The sequence below is a fragment of the Nicotiana tabacum genome, chromosome 3, assembly GCF_000715075.1.
Source record: "Nicotiana tabacum cultivar K326 chromosome 3, ASM71507v2, whole genome shotgun sequence".
NCBI lineage: Eukaryota > Viridiplantae > Streptophyta > Magnoliopsida > Solanales > Solanaceae > Nicotiana > Nicotiana tabacum.
Window position 1 is genome coordinate 77281800 of NC_134082.1, and position 16176 is coordinate 77297975.

Here is a 16176-nt window from a genome sequence, read left to right on the forward strand (position 1 = left end):
GCCTATATAGAAAGGGTTTTAAAACACTTTTACATGGACAAAGCGCACCCGTTGAGTACACCAATGATTGTTCGATCACTTGAAGTGAATAAGGATTTGTTCCGACTTCCAGAAGAAGACGAGGAACTCCTTGGTCCCGAAGTACCCTATCTCAGTGCAATTGGTGCACTAATGTATCTTGCTAATGCTACAAGGCCTGACATAGCATTTTTTGTTAATGTACTAGCAAGATATAGTTCTTCTCCTACACGAAGACATTGGAACGGGATTAAGCATATATTGCGATATTTAAAGGGAACTCTTGATATGTGTTTGTTTTACGCTAACAAAGATAGTGCAGACCTTGTTGGTTATGAAGATGCAAGTTATTTATCTGATCCCCATAAATCTAGGTCTCAAACCGGGTACGTATTTACATATAGAGGTACTATCATATCATGGCGCTCCATAAAGCAATCTATTGTTGCTACTTCTTCAAATCACACTGAGATAATAGCTATTCATGAAGCAAGTAGAAAATGCGTATGGTTGAGATCAATAATTCATTTTATTCTAGAAAAATGTGGATTGGAATATGAGAAAAGACCCACAATTTTATACGAAGACAATGTTGTATGCATAGCCCAATTGAAGGGAGGATTTATAAAAGGAGATAAAACGAAGCACATTTCACCAAAATTATTCTACACACACGACCTTCAGAAAAATGGTGATATTGGTGTGCAACAAATCCATTCAAGTGATAATCCAGCAGATTTATTCACTAAATCTTTGCCAACTTTAACTTTTGAGAAGATGATATACAAGATTGGAATGCGAAGACTCAAATATTTGAAACAAGGTTTTCATCAGGGGGAGTAAAATACGCGATGCACTCTTTTTCCCTTACTAAAGTTTTTTTCCCATGGGGTTTTCCTTATAAGGTTTTTAATGAGGCACCTAGCAATACGTATTACTAAATATGTGTACTCTTTTTTCTTCATTGGGATTTTTTCCCACGTGGTTTTTCCCAGTAAGGTTTTAATGAGGCACATTATTTTTTAATGAACATCCAATGGAGAGTGTTATAAATATATTATATTATGGATGTTCGTTTAGTACTCCGTTGTAAATAAGCTTCCTGAAGAAGCTTGTCCATATGGGGCTCCGCCGTAAATATGTTTATCTATTTAGTACTCTATTGGAAATAAGCTTCCTGAAGAAGCTTATCACTTCGGTACCCGGTTATGGATAAACATTACCCCCGCTAGAAGATTATCCATATATAGTATAATAGTAGCTTACACAGCAGCTTTAGTAGCAGCTTACACAGCAGCTTGCAGTAGCAGCTTACACAGCAGCTTGCAGTAGGAGCTTACACAGCAACTTCCTTTCTTCTATAAATAGAAGAGATTTCAGTTCATTATGTACATCAGTTTGAATTCGAATAATATATCAGTTTCTCTCTATACTTGTCTTTACTTTACAGTCTTTATTTTATAACATAACTATTTTATTTTGTTATAGCAAGAGACTTATATAAAAAAATTATGTTTTTTATGAGGTAAATATCATGATTCACTCTGTTTGTTGCTCTTCAGTTCTAAAGTTCTTATACAAAATTAAAATGTAGGAATGTTATTAGCTAAGTTGCTGCAAAATATCTGGTCAGAAAATAGACAATGGAAAGAAACACATATGGTCTCAAAGATTCCCAGATATTTTAATACTCCTCTATCTGATGTAGATTGATTTGATAACAATATTTTTTTTTAAAAAGAATACTTTTACTATTTGTAATCTTAAAAGCTTGAAGAATAAAATCTTTGTTGGGCAATAATATCGTGATTATAAATAATTAGTATAAAAAAGTGTTACCATATATTTTTTTGTTATTTGATTAAGGTTATTTTATATCAATATGTTCATAATTATGATAATTTTTAGTGATTAATTAGTATAATTGCTTCAATCTTTAATTTTAATTTTATTCTTTTTATATAGGAATTAAGTTATACATATCGATAACATAATAAATTTCTTTTACAATATTCTCTCAAACTGTATGAATACAAAAGCATTCATGCACCGGTTTTCTTTTAGTGTAGTTCGACATATTATACTAGGTTATTTATAATTTATTTTATATATTCACCAATAAGTGTTACTTAATACAATGAACTACAATTATCATTTGAATTGATGATAAGGAGTAAATATTTATGACACTGTTAATCTCAAAACTCAAGCTACTGCGTTATGTACGTTTATTTGTTTTTCTTATTTGTGATGACAGCCAAATCAAAATTTATGGACCTAAACATCCGATAGTCCACCACCTTATTTTTTGTGCTCTTCTTCCTAAATATTTTTTGAAATTCGCTTATTTTTGTCTTAAATAATTAAATTTATTATTTTAAAAGTAAATTTTATTGTTAGTGTAAATATTTTATATAATGAATTTAAGGGACTCTCAATAGAGTTTCCCCTTAGGCGACGAAATTTATTGAGTTGCTCCTGAAATAAACAAATTAAAGGTAAATTATTTTAAATATTAAAATATGTTATTCTTTTAAACGAACTAATATAGAAAGTTTGTCACACTCCTTGTAAACTAAAATGGAAGGAGCATGCAAGTTTCTTTTTTTGGTAATTTTACATTGATATGCAAGCTTATCCGTTATCCCAATATTGCCAACTTTGTGCTTGTTTCTCGGGGGAATCTTTTTTTGGTAATTTTACATTGATTTGCATCTATACTCGCTATTTGGGTCACGTTTTAATTTGTACCCTCTTTGTAAAAAAATTTACAAGCGTACCCACTTTTTCGCATAACTTCAGCATACGGGGCTGAAATAGCAAAGGCAATCACGCAAAACTTCAGCATTCTAATAGACGGGCTTGAAGTACCAAAGGCAGTGCTGAAGTTTTTTTTGTTCTGGATAAGATGCTGAAGTTATTTAGTTCATTTGTAAAAACTTCAGCACTAAAATAGCTGAAGTTTTTTTGTCCTGAATTCATTAGTTTTGTCATAAAGCTTTTTCAAAAACTTCAGCAGAAGATGTTGAAGTTATTTAGTTCATTTGTAAAAACTTCAGCACTAAATAAGCTGAATTTTTTTTGTCATGGATAAGCTTTTTCAAAAACTTCAGCAGAAGATGTTGAAGTTATTTAGTTCATTTGTAAAAGTTTCAGCACTATATAAGCTTAAGTTGAATCCATAAGACTAGGGCTGTTCATTCGGATCGGATATCCGAAATCCGAACCGATCCATTCAATTTTGAATTTCGGATTTCGGATTGGTTCGGATTTCGGATTATGTTTATTAAAATTTCGGATTTCGGATTAGTATATTTTAATCCAATCCAATCCGAAATCCGAAATTATTAGGACATGTATAAATACTACACTTTAATTTACATCAACCTCCAAGTTATTACCTTTACAATTGCTAGATTTAGCTATATTGGCACCATAGTACTCTCATAATTGCATAAACATGAATTTTTCTTAATGTATTGCCTCTTTTACAAAGAAAATATACATATTAGTTTAACTTTGAGGCATAATAATACGATCCGATATCCGATCCGATCCAAACTTTAAAATCCGATCCGATCCGATATAATTCATATCGGATTCAGATTGCATTTTCTAGAATCCGAAATCCGAAATTCGAATCCGAAATATGCTAAATCCGATCCGATCCAATCCGTGCACAGCCCTACATAAGACCATAAGCAAAAGCTTGAATCTCAGTATTTCCAAGTGAAGCAGCAGCCAACTTAAGATGAAAAAGGAGACAATAATTACATGCGACTAAAATACAAGTTTAATACCAGTTCAATATCTTCCCATGAATCTGATAGAATTAGTGAATCTGATAGAATTAGTTTATTCAAAACAAGAAGTAATGGGTCAGTTTCCATATAGTTCATCATAAATGTAAAACAGTATTGCGAGAGATTAAAAAAATACGGATTGTTTGTCTGCTTACCTAGTCGAGGTAGAAAGTTATATTCTTTTATTGTTTGTTGTTTGATTTTTTTGTTCAGGTTACACTAAAAGCGAAATTAATCATAGTGCCTTTCAGTTGTTAATAGAAGAAGAAGAAGAAGAAAACGAAGGAGGAGAAGGAGGAGGAGAAAGGGGCTGAAGCTGTTTAAAAACAGGGTACAAATTAAAATCTTTTTTAAAAAAAATGGGTATAGGTTAAATGTGGGAGACCAAATAGGGCAACTCGTACAATTTTTACACAAAAAAGCCAACAATGGTGGCCCTCTTTCTATATGTTATACCTGGCCCAAGCGGCCAAAGTGGTTCATAAAAGGTCTAGCTTCAAATTGGACTATTTTACAAAGGAGCCTATTATTTGCCAGGGTAAATGTTTCATGGGGCACCCTATTTGGTGGCTCTCATTTAATTTGTACCTAATTTAAAAAAAATTGATCGGTACTAAAGTAGAGATAACTCTATATACGTTGCTTCTGTCACTATCCAAAAATCACCTAGTTGTGATGGCATATAACCCTAATGCTAGGTAAGCCAAACATGGAACAGGGTAACTGAAATGATTGATTATAAATAAAAAGAAATAAACGGCTGAATTTTATACAATCTTGCAAGGACTAGTAGTACAATTCATGAGCCACTATAATTTAGACTTACAAACAGAAATGAAGAATAAGTACAATATCTGTTTGAAATTTACATAAACAAAGTTTAAGTCCTAAACTACCATGAACAAGAGGTAGCTTGTGTCACGACCCAATTTTCCCTATAAGTCATGATGGCGCCCAACATCGCCGCTAGGCAAGCCAACAATGAATTAGTCATGTATTTATTCTTTTTTAAAATTTTTAAAGTAGTTTATTCTTATTTATTAAATAGATGAGAAATGGAAAATTTTAGTAAAGTAAAGCGTAAGCTAAAGAAAGAGTAAATATGGTGAAATAAATACTCAAAACCATAAAGTGTCTACTAGCATGTTCCCAAAACTCGGTGTCACAAGTGTACGAACAATTAGTAGAATATATAAACACCTATACTACTATCTGAAATAAGATAGACAGAAAGTAAATACTAAAGAGAGACTGGAGGTGCTGCAGAGTAGCCTCAGAGAGCAGCTCACCACTATGCCTCGGGGTAATGGGGGTGTGCACCTGAATGACTGCCAGATGCACCTGCCTCAGATCCTGCACGATTAGTGCGGAAGGGTAGCGTGAGTACATAAACAACATGTACCCAGTAAGTATCCAGTCTAACCTCGAAGAAGTAATGGCGAGGGGTCGACATTGACACTTACTATAGGCCAACAATTTAAAATACAAAAATTCTATATAGGCAGGGAGTACGTGAATAATAATAATAATAATAATAATAACACAATAGTAAGTAGTGAGCAAATAATTCTTTAACTAATAATCAATTTAAAAGTTTCCAATTGTCACCTACTAACTTTCACAAATTTCGGTCATTAAATAAATTATAACCTCTTAAGCCATAAAATAATATCAAGTGTAATCAGGCTCCGAATATTATCACACACGATTTATGCCGAGATCATACGGTCCGATCCAAAATAATATATGCACTGCCGAGGGCCGAATGACACAAACCATAGATGCATCTATTATACTGCCGAGATGAACGGTCCGCTCCCATGAGAGTAGAGAAGTTTACCTCGCTCGTGGAAGCACTTGAGACGCGAGAGGACATGGATTTCTCAGAGTTATTATTTATTCCTTAATTCTTCAAAAAATAAGAAATCTAAATCGAAAATTTGAAACTTTAAAATACCTAGTCTCAACTCTATTCAAGACAATTAATATGCATAATAAATACAATAGTACAATTAAAGCATAATGTGAATCTAAGACTATCCGAACATATCATGGAATATATCTATGTACGAATTCTCGTCAGCTCGTGCTTACATAGCTCCCTACACAAGTAATACACAATAAAGGTACACCTAAGGGGATAAGTTCCCTCTTACAAGGTTAGACAAGAGACTTACCTCGTTCTCAAGCTCACTTTCGGTCCACAAATACACTCTAAAGCCTCAACTTGATGCCAATCAATCCGAAACTAGCCAAATGTTATATAACTTAATCAATACATACTCACAAGTTCATAATTTAGCCATTAGAGAAATTATCTAACCCAAATTAGAAGATCCCTAAAATTCAACCCAAAGCCCACATGCCCGGATTCCGGAAATTTTCAAAGATAGATGCTATCCATTACCTCACGAACTCAAATATATAATTTCTACCCAATTCCATAATCATTTTCGTAGTTAAATTCTATTTTTATCAAAACCTAGGTTTTTTCAACTAAACACATAATTTCTACAATTTATGTGTTAAGAATCTACCCAAAATGCTTGTATTAAACTCATTTTATATAGAAATTACTTACCTCAAAGTGCTAGGTGAAAACTCCTCTTCAAAGAGCTCTAAAATCGTCCAATAAGTGAAAGAAATGAACCAAAAAGCCTAAGTCTTGACATTAAATGAACCTCATTGCCTTTAGTGGTTTCGCACCTGCGATCACACTGCCGCACCTACGTCTCCACTTCTGCGGAAAAATCGCCACAGGTGCGGACTATGACTAGGACTGCCATTCTCGCTTCTACGGCGAATGTGTCACACATGCGAACCCAGGCTGGCTGGCACCCATCCGCTTCTGCGATCAACTTTCTCGCACCTGCGCATTCGCATGTGCGGCTCTTGCGACCACTAGCCAATCCATGCCAGGCCGCTTCTGTGGTCATTGGTTCGCTTCTGCGAGTTCGCACCTGTGGCGGATTCTTTGCAGGTGCGATTGCACTAGAACCCTGCTGCTACAGCCCTCCTTCCAAGTTCAACCATGTTCCGCACATCGTCCGAATAACACCCGAGTCCCCCCGGGCCTCGTCCAAAAATATCAACAAGCTCGTAATCATAATACGGACTCGCTCAAACCCTCAAAATGCGTAAAACAACATCCAAACTAAGAATCAAACCCCAAACCAAATCAAATCAACTTATGAACTTCAAGTTCTTCCAACTTACTCCGAAACACACCTAAACTACTCGAAATGATACCAAATTTTGCGTGCATGTCACAAATCACCATACAGAACTATTCCTAAGCTCGAAATCCCAAAAGGACCTCAATAACACCAAAACTTACTTCAAACCAATTTTAAAGAACTTGTAAACCTTCAATGCACCAACTCTCAACATTATGTGCCGAAACGCTACCAGGTCATTTGAAAACCGATAAGAACATTCACCTAAGTCCAAAATCATCATACGAACCTAATGAAATTGTCAAATCTCAGTTTTGAGGTCGTTTACTCAAAATATTAACTCAAGTCAAACGTAACCATTTTATGCCACTATTAAGAAACTAAGTGTTCTGATTTCAACCTGAACCCTTCCAAACCAGAGCTAACTATCCCCGCAAGTCATAAAAAAGTAAAAGCACATACAAGGAGTCCTATTTAGGGGAATAGAGATCTAGAAAGTAAAATGACTGGTCGGGTCGTTACATTCTCCACCTCTTAAACAAACGTTTCTCCTCAAACGGGTCTCCCAAGTCGTTTGTAGGTGTTGGTATAGGTAAGTGAAACATACCTAGAGTGACGAATAGGTGTAGGTATCTACTTTGCATGTCCTTCTCGGTATCCCAAGTCGCCTCCTCGACTGGTTGACCCCTACACTGAACCTTTACCGCAGAAATCCTCTTGGACCTCAACTAGCGAGCCTGTCTGTCAACAATGGCAACTGGCTCCTCCTCATAACCCAGGCTCTCATCTAGTTGAACCGTGCTATAGTCTAACACATGCGACCTGTCGACATGATACTTCTGGAGCATCGACACGTGGAAAATCGGCTGAGCTCCCGATAGACTAGGAGGCAAATCAAGCTCATAAGTAACCTCCCCAACTCTTCTAAATACCTCAAATGGACCTATGAACCTTGTGCTCAACTTGCCCTTCTTTCTAAACCTCATGATACCCTTCATCGGTGAGACTTTCAAGAGAACCTTCTCGCCCACCAAAAATGATAAATCCGCTCCTTCTGATCAGCGTAACTCTTCTGTCTGGACTGCGCTATGCGAAGTTGCTCCTGAATCAACTTTACCTTTTCTAAGGCATCTCTCACCAAATCAATACCATATAGCTTAGCCTCACCAAACTAAAACCATCTGATGGGAGAACAACATCACCGACCATACAAAGCCTCAAATGGAGCCATCTCGATGTTGGGCTGATAATTGTTGTTGTAAGCAAACTCAGCCAAGGGAAATAATCTATCCCACTGAACTCCTAATTCAATGACACATGCCTTGAGCATATCCTCTAGAATCTGAACCGTCCGCTCCGACTGCCCTTCAGTCTTTGGATAAAAGGCTGTGCTGAGCTCTACCTGGGTACCCTACTCACCTTGAACTGCTCTCCAGAAGTGTTAAGTGAACTGAGGGCCCCTATATAAAATGATGGAAATAGGCACACCATGCAACCAAACAATCTCCTGAATGTAAATCTAGGCTAATCTCTCTAAAGAATACGTAGTAACAACCAGAATAAAGTGCACCGACTTGGTCAACTTGTCGAAGATGATCCAAACTACATCAAACTTCCTTAAGGTCTGCAACAACCCAACTATGAAGCCCATAGTGATGCGCTCCCATTTCCACTCAGGTATAACCATCTGCTGATGTAGTCCACCTAGCCTCTGGTGCTCATACTTGACTTGTTGGCAATTTAGACATCTCGCCACATACTCAACTTTGTCTATATTTATCCACCGCAACCAATAATGCTGCCTCAGGTCGTGATACATCTTCGTAGCCCTTGGATGAATAGAATATCGAGAACTGTGTGCCTCTTCTAGAATATTCTCCCTCAAACCATTAAATATTAGGAACACATAGGAGACCCTGGAGCCGCAGAACACCATCCTCACCGATAACAACCTCCTTGGTACCACCCTGTAGTACTGTCTCTCTGAGAACCAACAAGTGTGGATCGTCGAACTAACGAGCCTTGATATGCTCGAATAATGAAGACTGAGCGATGATGCATGCAAGAACTCGGCTGGGCTCTGAAATATCCAACCTCACAAGTCTGTTAGACAAGGACTGAATGTCCCAAGCCAATGGCCTCTCCTCTACTAAAATGAATGCAAAACTACCCATACTTTCAGCCTTTCTGCTCAAGGCATCCGCAACCACATTCGTCTTGCTCAGATGATAAATGATGGTAATGTCATAATCCTATAGTAACTCAAGCCACCTGCACTGCCTTAAGTTGAGGTCCCTCTGCTTGAACAAATGCTGCAAGTTGCAATGATCGGTGTAAACCTCACAGGACATCCCATAAAGGTAATGCCTCTAAATCTTGAGAGCATGAGCTATCTCGGCCAACTCCAAATCATGTACTGGGTAGTTCTTATTGTGGGGCTTCAGTTAACATGAAGCATATGCAATAACTCGTATCTCCTGCATCAATACACAACCCAGTCCAATGAGTGAAACATCGCAATACATAGTATACATCCCTGATTCAGAAGGCAACACTAACACTAATGTTGAAGTCAATGCGGTCTTGAGCTTCTGAAAGCTCGCCTCTCAATCATCAGACCATCGGAACGGAGCACCCTTTTGGGTCAATCTAGTCAAAGGTGCTGCAATAGAAGAGAATCCCTCCACAAACCGACGATAATATAACCTAAGAAACTCCTGATCTCGGTCGATAAGGTAGGACGAGGCCAACCCTAAACTGCCTCGATCTTCCTAGGATCTACCTTAATACCCTCGCCTAATACAACATGCCCCAATAACGCCACATAATCTAACCAGAACTCGCACTTGGATAACTTAGCATATAGCTTCTGTTCCCACAAGGTCTAAAGCGCCACTCTCAAGTGTTACTAGTGCTCCTCCATACTACGTGAGTAGATAAATATGTCATAAATGAAGACAATGACAAACGAGTCAATATATGGCCAGAACACCCGGTTCATCAATTCCATAAACACTGCCACAACATTAGGCAAGCCGACATCACTAGAAACTCATAGTGGCCATATCTAGTCCGAAAAGTCGTTTTCGGAACATCCAAATCACGAATCTTCAACTGATGATACCCTAATCTCAAGTCGATCTTAGAGAACACCATGGTACCCTTCAACTGGTTAAACAAGTCATCAATACGCGTCAATGGGTATTTGTTCTTAATGGAAACTTTGTTCAACTGGCGGTGATCAATGCACATCGGCATAGTCCTATCTTTCTTTTTCACGAACAACATCGGTGCACCCCAAGGTGACACACAAGGTCTGATGAACCCCTTTGCTAGCAACTCCTCAAGTTGTTCTTTCAACTCCTTCCACTCTTTTGGAGCCATGCGGTATGGTGAAAGAGAGATAGGCTAGGTACCTAGAGCCAAATCAATACAGAAATTGATATCACAATATGGTGGCATGCTTGGTAGATCAGAAGGAAACACATCAGAGAACTCTCGAACCACAGGCGCTGAACCAATCAACGGAATCTCTGCAGCCCTTCTCGACCATGTGTCGAGCCTTGATAAAAGAGATAACCCGACTAAATGCACTGACAGATGAACCCTTTCACTCCAATCTAGGAAACTCTGGCATCACCAAGGTAATAGTCTTGGCATGGAAATCAAGGACGACATGATATGTAGACAACTAGTCCATGCCCAGGATTATCTCAAAGTTGGTCATATCAAGCAACAAAAGATCCGCTTTAGTCCCATAACCACAAAAAGTCATGATACAAGACTGATAGATCCAATCCACAATAACAAAATCGCCCACTGGCGTGGACACATAAACAAGAGTACCTAAGGACTCACGAGGAACACCTAGAAAATGAGCAAATAGAGATGAAACATATGAATACGTAGAACCTAGATCAAATAGTACTGAAACATCCCTACCGAAGGCAGAAGCATTACATATGATCACGACATCTAAAGCTACTGCATCTGGTCTGGCTGGAAAGGCAGAGAACCTAGCTGAAGCGCCACCTGACTGGCTTCCACATCTAGGACGGCCCCTACCCACCTGCCCTACGCCTCTAGGCAGTCGGACGGCAGTTGGTGCGGTAATCATAAGATGATAACCCTTCTACACTGCCTTGGCCCAAAGTCTAGGACAAAACCTCTTCATGTGGCCAAGATCCCCGCACTCAAAACAAACCCTCGGAATGGTGGATTGCTGACTTGAAGTCTGGCCCTGATAGCCTGAATGCCTACTAGAGGAACTCTGAATAGCTTGTGGATGGTAGGAGCTCTCTAGAATGGCGCTAAAATAGGGCAGCACTGGAGCACCCCAAGAAGGCGACAATGCTAGATATGTAGGCCTGCTAGACTGACCCCTCACGAACAAACCTCTGCCCTCAGACGGAGCACCACTGAACCCTCCAAAATATTGAAACTGCTTGTCCCGCGGCTTCTACTCTCGACCCCACTGACGAACACCCTCAATCCTCTGAGCTATCTCCAGAACTAGGTCATAAGAAGTCCCCATATTAACCTTTCGGGCCATAGTGGCCTAGATACCAAAGTGAAAACCCACAACAAACATCCGCACTCTCTCTGCGTCAGTGGGGAGTATCATAAGTACATGGTTAGACAACTCAGAAAATCTCGCCTCATAGTCGGTCACCGACATCTGACCCTGCTAGAGCTACTCGAAATGAAATCGCAACTCTTCCCTCTTAGAGGGTGGAATATATCTATCCAGAAAGAGACGTGTGAACTGGCCAAGTCAAGGGAAGAGAACCTGCTGGTCTACCGAGAAGATAGGACTACCACCATCTACGGGCCCTGCCCTCCAGCTGAAAGGTGGTAAAGTTCACCCCGTGGGATTCCAATATCCTCATGTTATGTGTAGTCTGCCCCTACAAAGATAAATAAAGTCCTGGGGGTCCTTGATATCGTCCAAACTCACACCACAAATTGTGATGAGCCAAAATATCATCTTTAAATTAAATAATCATCTCGGTATTTTTAAGACCTTGAAAAGCGGTATCAATAATTCGTCGACTTGCGTGCGCAGTTCGTATAATTTTCCGGAAGGTTTTTATGTGAAAAATGGATTTTTTTTTTATCTTAGCACTAAAATATATTCCGCAAAGCAATTCTCAAAATGTAGAATAGCATGTGACACAATAGACCAACAAGATTTAACACCAGAAATTAAATGCATCCTTCCTATGACATGTCATAAAATGTGAACCCTGAATAAGCTGACAAATTTTGAGATGACCGTGCTTCAAATGCATGTCTTGGATAAAATATGATATGATCCAAAAAGATGTTCATGTCAAGATGCTAATGCTCATGACTTGATGATAGCAAGGATGCATGCAACAGCTGCATGATGTGTTTGTATTTGGCAGAGCATAGAGAACAGAATACATCCCCTGCAGCTACTGGTAGGTAAGAGGCGGAGGAGCTCCATTTGCATTAGGGGCAGCAGCTGGGTGGCCATCCTTCCTTTTCCCAAATGGATTCTTTGAATATTGAATTCGCATGCCAACTGAACCAGAGCTCGGTATGACAGCACCCTGCAAACTGTGATGGACATTGGTGGCACTATTCACATCTTCAAATTCAATGAAACACACCGTATGTCTTTCCTGTCTCAAAACCTTCATCTGTTTAAAACCAGGTTGTGCGCTGAAAAGGCCTCTGAGCTCTTCCTCGTTTATATTCTCTCCAAGATTGCCAATAAATAGGGTATTGCAAGGAGGGTTATCTTTAGTATTCTGGATTGGCACATAACTGCTTGGTGCTGGCACAGGAGCAGGTGCAGGCATTGGCATGTGAGGAACAGGGTAGCCTCCATATGGATCGTATGGTGGAGGAGCTTGAGCGAGATACCCATGTGGTCCCCAGACAGGTGCAGGGGGAGGGGGGTGGAAAGGAGAGGGACTTGAATAACTAGAGTGTGTGTAATCACCCCCAGTACGCAAACGTTTACTCTGGTCATGTGCATTTGAATCAACTACAATCCCTCTTTTGACAAAGAGATTCTTCTTTGCCATCTCCGTGTGCAGAATACATTTGGCCCCCGTGTCAAAACACAAACCCTGAAGGGCGTCCTTGGCACCGATAGCGAATTGATGGTTAGAGAATAGGGCAAACCCCATGGGAACTTCGCCTTTTAAATTGACCTGAAATGCTTCATAACCTGGTAACCACCTCATAAGGTTGACCAATTCTCTCTCCTTTACGTCCTGCGGTAGCCCAGAGATGAATATTGTCCGTACCTCGTCGATAGGCATTGAGGGAGGGTGGTGATGTGGCGGAGCTACAGCAGAGGCAGGCGGAGGGCCTGGAGCTGGAGGCCATTATTGGTGGTATGGGTGAATCCCATTACCGGCCATCTGCAATCGATGAATCCTTTTGCTCTGAAAAATGGATTAAATTGTGAACTAAAGCTTTAAAACTCAATTGAGTTGACTTCGGTCAACATTTTGGGTAAACGGATTCGGACCCGTAATTTCACTGTTCCGGGAGATCCGTAGGAAAATATGGGACTTGGGCGTATACCCAAAATCAAATTCTGAAGTCCCAGGCCCGAGAAATGAATTTTTGAGTAAAAATTGTTTCCTGAAAATATTTAAGGAAAATGGAAATGAAATTTGATTAGAAAGTGATGGTATCGAACCCGTATTTTGGTTCCGGCGCCTAGTATAGGTCTTATATATGGATTAAGCACTTTTTGTAAAGTTTGGTTGAAAACGGACGTCGTTTGACGTGTTTCGGACTCAAAAATGGAAAATTCGATGTTTTATGAAATTTGAAAGAATTCTTGGATTTTAAAGCTTAATTCGTGGTATATGACGTTATTTTAGCGATTTGATCGCACGGTTAAATTTGTAGGATGTTGTTGAGTTAGTGTATGTGTTTCGTTAGGAGCCCCGAGGGCTCGGGAGTGTTTCAGAGGTGTCTCAGAGTGATTTCGGACTTAGGAAAATTGCAGAAAATTTAAGGAAAATTGCAGAAAATTTAAGAAAAATTGCAGAAACAATACCCGTGAACAGAACCCATGAATAGTACCCCCGTAAACAGTAGCCATGAATAGTACCCTGTGAACAGTAGCCATGAACAGTACCCCGTGAACAGTAAAAACGAGTGAACAGTACCCCAAAAACATTCTGGACAGAATGTAACTTCTGAACCCATTTTCCATTTTTAGCAAAATGGAGCTCGGGGAGAGGCGATTTTCGGGATATTTTCCGAGAAAACAACGGGGTAAGTGTTCTTAACTTAATTTTGGTTAGATTACCCGAATCTATTACTAGTTTTGGCACTTAATTGGTGATTTTAGTTGGGAAAATCTTGAAAACTCTCTTAGTTTAATTTGAAGATTTGAGGGTCGAGTTGTTATCCGAATTGGATAAAATTGGTATGGTTGAACTCGTATCAGAATGGGTGTTCGGATTTCGTAAGTTTTTTTGGGATTCGAAATGTGGGTCCCACTACTGAATATTAAAATGAATTTCGGATTTTTATCCGGAAAATTAGTAAATTCTTATGCAATTCATTCCTACGATCCGTGTTGAGTATTTCGAATTATTTGTGAATAGACTTGAAGCATTTGGAGACAAATTCAAAAGGGAAAGTTGTGGTCGAGTAATTGATTGAATTTGCAAAGCGAGGTAAGTGCTTGGTTTAACCTTGACTTGAGGGAATAGGAATCCCCAACTTAATTATTATGTGAAATTTCATGTGTGTGGTGTATAGGTGAGGTGACGAGTATCTATGCACCACCAAATTTTCTGCTTATATGATCCTTTCCCAATTTCCAATATAATTGCTTCATGTTTTAATTGTTTCATGTTCATTGTTGTTTCTATGATTACTTTGCTTGTTAATTTGTTGTGAAGCCTTATTGCAATTATTATTATTTTTTTGTTGTTTTCCTTGGTATTATTATTGTACATAAAAATTGAGTGGGTTGACGTTGTTTTACGATATATATATATATATTCCTACTGGTTTCATTTTGAGATAATATTGATGAGTTTATGAGAAGTACAGTTTTCTGTTTACATTTGTTGAGATAAAAGTGTTGTGAAAGGCTTGGCCTGAATTGTGAAAGTTTTAATAAATTAAATAAATGATAGCGACAAGGGTGGACAAGTGAAATAAATGATAGTAATAAGGGTGGATATGTGATATAAATGATGGCGACAAGGGTGGACAGTTGAAATAAATGATAGCGATAAAGGTGGACAGGTGAAATAAATGATAGCGATAAGGGTGGACAGGTGAAATAAATGATAGAGATAAGGGTGGACAGGTGGGATCGGGTTACACGCCGCAACAAGACAGTGATAAGGGAGGACATTTATGTTTTACTGATTATTAATACAAGATTTGGAATTTTTTTTTATTGTTTTACTCTATTGTTTCTCATACTCTACACATATGGTTATTTTAATGTGAAGATTGGAAATTTGGAGATTTGTGTGAGATTTTATTTATAGCTGAGGCCTGGAATAGGCAACTGAGCTATTTTATTTAATGTTACAGTTTATCTTTCTTGTTGGTGTAGAATTGTTTTATTTCTTTATATTATATAATGTTGCAGGTTAAGTTACACTGCCTCGTCTTAGCCTCGTCACTACTTCGTCGAGGTTAGGCTCGACACTTACTCAGTACATGGGGCCGGTTGTACTGATACTACACTCTTTCTCTTTTGCACAGATCTAGGTATCGGACCGCAGCAGTAGCTTGGGAGCTAGCCTTCAGTCCAGTGAGACACCTAGGTAGCATTGCAGGCGTCCATAGGCCTGTTATCCCATGTATTCGAGACAAACAATTTATATCTTCTTTCAAACGGTTGTATTTAGTACTCTTAGTAGTTCGTGAGTAATGTGACACCAGTTCTTGGGTAGAGGCTTATGTTGATTTCCGCATTTACGTTCAGTTTCTTTAATGTAAGTCTTCCGCTTATTTATTTAATTCCGCTATTTTCATGCTATCACTGTTAAATGTTAAAAGAAGTAATTTGATAATGATGTAAGCAGTTAAGGATTGGCTTGCCTAACTCTCATTAGTAGGCGCCCTCACGACTCCCGAGGGTGGGAAATCCGGGTCGTAACACAAATATAGGTAGTGAGGCGGTCGAATAAATAATAAAACCCAACGCGAGTCAG

At 38.8% G+C, this 16176-nt stretch overlaps 1 pseudogene; it reads right to left on the minus strand.

Annotated features, from left to right (window-relative positions):
• Nucleotides 1–12140: 12140 nt before the first annotated feature.
• On the minus strand, nucleotides 12141–13395 carry LOC107759845 (uncharacterized; annotated as a pseudogene).
• Nucleotides 13396–16176: the final 2781 nt, after the last annotated feature.